Genomic DNA, 8,719 nt, shown 5'->3' with positions numbered 1-8,719 from the left:
CCTAAATTAACCTAGCTTATCCAATCATAGTCTAACCCAATAACGTTCAAATTTTAACGTTACCTAGGAACCGAGTTTGTGGCCGAGTGCCATAAAGCGTTGGGTTCCCACCCAGGTGTCGTTGTAGGGTGCAATCCTCTGCTAGTCAATTCACCCATCATGGAACAAGCAACATTTTCCCACTATAATAATGGTTGTAAGAGGACTACAAATTTTGGATATTCGTAACTAGCAACGGTTGTATTTCTGTTAAAAAAATAATATAACTTCGCCGCAGGCGTAGAGTTAGGCTGCTGAGTGAATAAACCACTGCAACACGACACATTAACACATCAACTCATACTAAATATAAAATTGGACCTATTATGGAACCTTGAGGAACGCCTTAGCTTTATTTTCATGCACTGGTAATTTTCAAATAATTTCCAATGAGACTCATACATACCAACTCAAGTTATTGATTCTTTAACTTTTAAAGAGACAAACTGATATAAATGTGTTGTAGTCGTGTCAGTGTGTCTGGTGAAATTGATCAAAATTTTGCAGAAATCGAAATTCTTTCTTGAAAAGGTGATCAATCAATTAGCCTTTCCGGGATCTGGAAATCGAAAAATCTGTTTTCTCTAAAATTGGTCTAAATTTTAACTCACGCTTATTGGGATTATATTTTCAGTGCTCCGAATCAATCTTCCGTCCTCGTCAGTATTCAATGTTATCAAACTGACTTCATTACTTAAAATCCACAAGGATAAACTAATAATATAGTCATTAGCACCAGACCAAGAACCACGGGTCAAATAATAATCCCTAAACTCAATACAACAACGGCACAATACCATTACACATACTCAGCCATTAAATGTTTTAACAAACTGCCTTACGAAATACAAACAGATAAAAAATGAAAATTTTAAGAAAAAACATAATATACACTTTGTATCTCAGACTAATTTCGTTGTTTGGTATATTATTGTACAAAAAAATCAGTGTTAAAAATATTTGTATACATTCACGCTTAATTATTTTTTGTTTCTGTATAATATTTTATTAATTTTATTGACATCTGTTATTCTATACACATATGTTCATAATTTTAAAGTTTATGTGTTTGGTAGTATTCCCAAAATGAATTTGTATCAGACGTAATCGTGTGACACACAAGACTGTAAATGGGCCGGTGATCCCAATCTGTGGTGGCGGAAGGCGTCGTCCTTCAGTGGCGTGGAGGGGTAGAGCGGGGCGTCTCTGAAGCCGCTGTAGAGCTGATCCGATCGCTTGTCGCTTGTTCTTGAGCTGATTCCGAGTCTGGTCCGAAGGGGTAGGCAAGTCCGTGGTCCAGGGTGAGGCGGGGGTCAGAGTGAAAGAAGGCGAGTAGAAGCAGAAGTCGGAGCGAGGTAGAGGGCAGAGCAGAGAGAGAGAGTTGTAGAGCTGGTGGTGGTTTCTGGTTATCTGCCTTTCCAAGGGACTGTTGCCCGTCTTATAGGCCGCCGGCGGCCGCGCGACGCTTATACGGGCCCGCTTTCTCTTTGATTCCTGGAATCGAGGGCCGTGTTTGTGACGCTATCGCGGCGCGCCGCCGGTCTGGTTACCGCCTCTCGGCCGGTAATTTCAGGCCCGTAGTCGAACGTGACCACGGCCTTTCTTTGTTCAGGCACGATCCTCAGAATCGCGCCTGTGGAACGTTCTGACGGCAAATCACCTCGCACGCCATGACGGCGCACGGCCCTTTGCTTCGGGCCGGGGCCGAACGTTCCCTCTCGTATAGGCACGACTCTCATAACCGTGCCTGAATTAAATGCTATTATGATATCCACCAGCTCTCCCAATATACTTCTCTGCCCGTGTCCCCTAGCCAAGCTCCGACGTTTCATTTATTGTTTTTATATTACAGTTTCATGTTTACATTATTTCATACATAGAGGTTCAGTTACAGTTACAGTTTACTTTTATACATTTACATTTAACAACATTTATGAACATATTTAAGTATATTTTACATGAATTTGTATTTATATTTTTTCATTAAGAATTTTATTTTATATATTTTTAACGTGGGCGACCGCGGCCGAGCCCGGAGCAGTACGTCCGTTACAGAATTAATGTTAAAATTTAAAACGACACTCCCTCCCTAAACACGAGTTATTCTCAATTAGGGAGGTGTTAATTAAATTAAGAGGAAACCACAAGCCAAAAATGTGTATATTCTTGGTATACCTTATATCGTAGATAATAGGCATTAAAATCGCTTGACAAACGGAGTCTAGAAACGTTCGATTTCAAGCACAAAACTGGTTTTTATTTATTTTCTAAATAGTTTTATAAGAAAGCAAAAAAGTTAATCAAGTGAAACTGTCACAGATAATCTTGGCTATAATACGGTATTTTTTTAAAGTTGTTTCATTCATGCGTTCATACATTTCTATTGAAAAAAAATTTTTTTTTAGTAGTTTACATTTATATTTTTTATTGAGTAATTTATTTTTTATTTATATTCTACTCAAGCGAAGCGATAGGAAAACCTTCAATTTATCTAAAGCATATTTTTTGGTATTCATAATGTACACCAATTCGTTATAAAGATTATTCAAAATAGTGATTTGGCACTAAGCTTCGCGTTAACAGCTTATAACTTTTTATTTTATTTTTGCATTGCTTATATGTCTTGCATTTTCGTTTTATATTATTTAATTTCTTTTTATATAACATAATCGTTGATAATTACTTATGGTAACTTCTAGGTTAATAATAATATTTTAATGTTAATCTTTTTTGTATGAAAATGTAAGAATCATATTTCAATGAACGAAATTATCTTATCCTGACTAATAAGTGTAATTTAAGATCTGCAAAGGCCAATCTCGTGCAATCTACAGCGATGCACGGAACCGGTCTACTGTGCAAGGTCACACTTAGTCTGAGAATCACAGAATCCATGGATACCTAAATACAAACAATTACTGGGTTCGCGGAAATACAGCAATTATATCATATTTAATTCATAGCTGATATATACACTGACAGATCCGTTTCCATTTGACGTGCTTAACTTTTCAGTCGGCGGAGTAAGAAATAAAATACCAGTGCGAAATAAAACCATCGACTTTTTAAGAGTAAGCTAAAAGCCAAAAGTGATTATATTCTTGGTATACCTTATATTGCAGGTAATAGGCATTAAAATCGCTTGACAAACGGAGTCTAGATACGTTAGATTTCAAGTACAAAATTCGTTTTTATTTATTTTATAATCATTTTACAAGAAAACAAAAAATTTAATCAAGTGAAACTGTCACAGATAATCTTAGCTATAATACTGTATTTTTTTAAAGTTGTTTCCTTTACGCGTTCATACATTTCTATTGAAAAAAAGATTTTTTTAAGTAGTTTAAATTTAAAAAATGTTTTGAGTAATTTATCATTTATTTGTATTCTACTCAAGCAAAATGATAGGAAAACCTTCAATTTATATAAAGCATATTTTTTGGTATTCTCAATGTAAACCAATTCGTTATAAAGTTTAATCAAAATAGTGATTTCGCATTAAGCTTCGCCTTAAGGCGATGCCATACATAGTAATTCAAAATCATGTGTTTTTGGTTTCAAAATTTGGTCGCCTAGAAATGTTTCAGATGCTTTAATTAAATACTGCTAATAGAATACATCTTGGCCTTTGAAATAATCGAGTATTTTTTAGATAAGTCTTTTTATAAGCCCAGAAAAAAATAATGTAAAGGCCTATGAAAACTGCTTTAAAGTTCAAAATCTCCTACTTACGAACCCATTTTCCGTTATGATTTTATTGTATAATGTGGCAAAATAAGTTATTTATAAAATGATCGAAAAAAAATTAAATTTTTATGCCTGAACATCCACAAAATAAAATAAAAGGCACTTTTGGCCATGTTTTTTTCTTGCATAAATCAAACCAGGCGGATGGTGTTAAGCGGGAATTTAAACCTTATCGCCATCTACGTAAGGGTTGTTATTGATAGCGGCTCAATTTAAAATATTACACGACGTAGTGCATCGCCTTAAATCATTTTTTGTGATTGGCATCCATCTTTATGTTTTTAAAAGGAGGTTAAATATTTTTCAAGTAAACAATGAGAATTTTAAAAATAAAAGAAAGAATGTTGGTTTCGCTAGCTCAACTGGAAGATGCGTCCTACTCGTTAGGAGAAGGTCTTGAGAATAAGTCTTGTCTTGGTCGAGCTGGAGGCGAACCACGTGACCATACTTTTGGCACAGGAGGGTTCAAGAATGCTTTGAATAGACTATGACATCAGTCATAAATTGACCACCGAATCTAATACATGCATCTATTTTATTAAAATATGAATTAATTTTTTTGGACCGATATTGAACCTTTCTCCCCAGGGACCGGATAATAACTGATTTGAGCTTTTAAAATTCCTTAAAAAAAATGGTTTGACTAAGTATTGAACCTTCCTTCCCAGGGACTGGAGACAACCGAGCTAACAACTGAGCTAAATCCCGTCTGGGTGGGACCGACATTTATTTCATTTATTAACTGCATAATTTCCGTGTGATGCGTGATTACCGCCAAAAGTTGGTAGAATGCATTGTATGTAAAATGTATCTCTAAATAGTATAAAATAAAGTCATTATCCGTGTGTGTCTGTTTGTGCGCTTAGTTCTTCTAAACTACGCAACTGATTTAGAGTTTTCACTATTATTTGGAGAATTTCTTCCGGAAGTTTTGTACAGGGTGTATCGGCACTAACCCGACAAAATTTAACCAGCTATTCCTTAGCACATTTGGAGTAAAAAATGTTATGGGCACTTTGCTGTCCGGTAGCATTTTTTTTTCAATTAAAAACAAAAAAATTAAAAATTTCCACACTATATCACTGTCATTGGCATTGATTTTCGTGTTCAACAGCTGTTATAAGCAAGTACGTCGAAAAGCGTCTTCGCTCTTTCGCACACACTAAATAATAATAGTTAAAAATGAGACGAATGGTGCCGTGCCATTTCGTTGTGATTGTAAAAGTGCGCCAATATAGGTACACACGTGCATTATTCAACGGAATTCGAATAAAATATTGCCAGATGGGTTTTCAAACTTTGACAAAGGATAAAACAGTGGTGAAAATATGAATAATATTTTTTTTATTAAAAAAAACGTTACCGGACAGCAAAGTGACCATAACATTTTTACTCAAAATGTGCTAAGGAATAGCTGGTTAAAGTTTGTCGGGTACGTGCCGATACACCCTGTATACAGGGATTTCCAATAAGAGGTGTTATTTTGAATAGCCCGCTATTTCGGTAGATGTTACTTTTGAAGCTGTCATTTTTTGACATTTGACAAGTAGAAACAACGCCATTAATAAAAATGGAACGATACACGCTTCAACAACGCATCGAAATTATTAAAATTCACTTGAGTGAATCAAATGCAAATCATCTTGAGTGATGAGGCCCATTTCCACCTCGGTGGCTTCGTCAACAAGCAAAATTGTCGCATCTGGGGCTCGGAAAACCCAAGAGTTATTGTTGAAAAGCCTCTCTATCCTCAACGTGTGACTTTTTGATGCGGTTTATGGTCCGGCGGAGTCATTGGACCTTACTTTTTCGAAAATGAGGCTGGAGCAACAGTTACGGTGAATGGATTGCGCTATCGAGAGATGATTTATGATTTTTTTATGGCCGTAATTGGATGGTATTGATCTGGACAACGTTTACTTTCAACGAGACGGCGCTACGTGACACACAAGCAACGAAACCATTGATCTTTTACGATTGAATATCAAAATAACACCTCTTATTGGAAAACCCTGTACATAATGCATGTAATTTATATTTGTAGAGAGTAGAGAAAAGTCGATGTTTTGTAATCAAGTCGTAAAAAATACTTTCGGACGCTTACATTGCTGACGCTGGCTATAATATATCCTGCGGAATTGTACATCTTGAACAGGCTTACAGAAAAGTCCACGTTGGTATATGTTTATCTCCTAAGGATAACCCCCAGCAACGCCAGGTAAATGTCAGCTAATTTATAAATAAACCAGATAAGAAAGGTTTGAGCATCATGATTCAAGAATTTCCAGGATGTGGTTAATTAGGTGTGGTCATAGAATAAAGAATTTCTACGGGTGTGGTCATATCAGACAGATTAGTAACTAATCATGACATACATAACATATTTAAAAACACCTTACGAACAATTTATTGTAAGTAGTCCATTATCTACTAGTTATTGCTGATAATAAGTCAGTCTGTAAATGGCGCTGTTTTCAAAAAAACATGTTTGTCTAACAGATGGCACTGTTTTTTTTTTAAACATGTTTTTACCTGTCACAGGTGACATTTATATAAAAAAGGTATATAAAAACACACGCGTATTCGAATGCAACATTGTGTCAAAATTTCAAAGCAATGGTGAAGAACTTTTGGAAATTTAAGATTTTGAACAAACGAACATTTATACCTTTATTTATAAAATTTGTATTTTATAATCAAAAATAAATAGGAGATAACTAAACAGCCTTAGTAACAATCTTTTGTATTTTTTAAGTAATAAATTAAAGATGTCCACTGACTCAATATAATTATTTCCCTCCAAGTATTCTGGGCAATGAGGAATATATATATGGTAGTTAGTACCAGAATTTCTGCACTGAAATAAATCCCGCCTTCTAGTTTTACGTAGTGAAATCCGAAAAATTATCAATGCAAGCAACTCTGATTCTGTATTATCAAATTCTTCATTTAGAATTTTATATATAAAGACTTAGGACGGGTTGTTTCGGAGAATCTGAACAATTCATCAAATTTCAACGTTCATTTTCAAGTTCTGTGAAAGATTTTTTCAAGTTCTGTTTTTATTTCAGTTTTGTCAAGCAACTAGCCTACAATGATATAAAAACAGAACTTGAATAAGTCTTTCACAGAACCCGAAAATGAACGTTGAAATTTGATGAATTGTTCAAATTTTCCGAAACAACCCGTCCTAAGAACGGGTTGTTCAAACAATTTGTCAAGTTTCAAAGTTGATTTTCAATTTCCGTGAAGGTTCTTCTCAACTTCTGTTAGTATATCATTATGAGCCAGTTGTTTTAAAAAACTAAAATAAAAACAGAACTTGAATAGAACCGTCAAAAAACTAGAAATTTTATGAATTTCTAAAATTCTGTAAAACAACCCGCCCCTTTGTCAGTGAAAATACTTCTGTCAGACAATTTAAGCAAATTCATTCCATTTAAGAGTAAGGACGGATGTTTCACAAAATTTGAAAAACTCATCATATTTCAAAGTTTATTTTCAAGTTCTGTGAAGGTTCTATCCAAGTTATGTTACTATTTCAGTATTGTGAAGCGACTGGTCAAGTGAAATTTGATAAATTGTTCAAATTCTGTGAAATAACTCGTCCTTAGTGTTTTAGTTCAACAAAATTGCTAGAATACCCATTTTAAAAGATAGAAAACGAAAGATTAGAAGAAGCTGGAGACGCCCTAGAAAGACATGGCACGATCAATTATAATAATAATAACAGTAATCCTTAAAATCTCGTTCACACAGGGCGATTTTAGTTGATCTAGTCTGTGTTGAATGAATCCCCGTTGCCAGGTATCTTAGCGTAATGTGTAACTTAGGACGGGTTGTTTCGGAGAATTTGAACAATTCATCAAATTTCAACGTTCATTTTCGGGTTCTGTGAAAGACTTATTCAAGTTCTGTTATTATATCATTGTAGGCTAGTTGCTTGACAAAACTGAAATAAAAACAGAACTTGAAAATATCTTTCACAGAACTTGAAAATAAACGTTGAAATTTGATGAATTGTTCAAATTCTCCGAAACAACCCGTCCTTAGTTTTTGCCGGGACAGACGCGCGCATAACTGTGTCCTGTTTTTGGATTTTTTCTTGAATCTTAGACAACGTTGTTATTAAATTGTTCTTCATCAAATGATTGCGAGAGCCTCGGGTATCTCCTAACGCCTTCTCTCTCAATATAGTGTTAGAAGCACCCGATTCGTTTCTCCTTATAATCCATTTTATATACCACATGTTGTATTTAGTCTATGACCACATACGAAGTTTTTTGCGCTTTTTCATATTCTAAAGTTCGTTCTGTAAAAGGTCCGAAATCATAGAGACGCACGCAGCAATAACTTCAGTTGACACCATCTTGATTAACAATATCAGTTCGAGTTAACTTGATGCGTCTGAACGATATCTTGTTCAATTTTTGTCGTTCAATAAAAGTCGTTCAACTAAAATCGCTCTGTCTGAACGGGGCATAAAAGTTTTAACAATTTGCAATGTACCTAGTTCTCATTACGTGAACAGTCAGAGGAAAATGTTTTCACATTACATTCGATTTCTGAAAAATTCGCCTTTTATAGCGTACTTCAAAATAAAATCTATTTTTGAAAGCAGATTAAAGATTCTTCCAGATTTTAGTATTACAATTCGACATATTTATGTAATTAAATATTGAACGCAAATATAATACATTTATAAAGTCGCTTACCGATGGTTTTTTATCATTTAAACTCTACTTACTATTTTACACAAAACTAAAAAACATATTTTATCAGACAAAAGTATTACACAGCGCCCTTGAGGTGATTTTGCACAAAAACGGCGCTATACAAATCATCCAAATATTATTAATATAGTCCCTTCTCCTTTTTTCGTTTTATACACGGTGTCCGGAAACTAGTAGTACAAGCGGGAAACTGGAGAATC

The 8,719-nt window shown here is 34.7% G+C and overlaps 1 protein-coding gene across 1 annotated transcript in view; it reads left to right on the top strand.

The window, feature by feature from the left end:
- The window catches only part of Dpp10 (Dipeptidyl peptidase 10), a 292,773-nt gene that overhangs the window by 236,985 nt on the left and 47,069 nt on the right, over positions 1-8,719 (top strand). The gene's annotated exons all lie outside the window — the stretch shown is intronic.

Source organism: Hesperophylax consimilis, chromosome 28, assembly GCF_061612785.1.
Source record: "Hesperophylax consimilis isolate HC1 chromosome 28, BYU_Hcon_1.0, whole genome shotgun sequence".
NCBI classification, from domain to species: Eukaryota; Metazoa; Arthropoda; class Insecta; order Trichoptera; family Limnephilidae; genus Hesperophylax; species Hesperophylax consimilis.
Note: the sequence above shows the minus strand (reverse complement) of the source record. Positions and strands in the feature narration are given on the sequence as shown.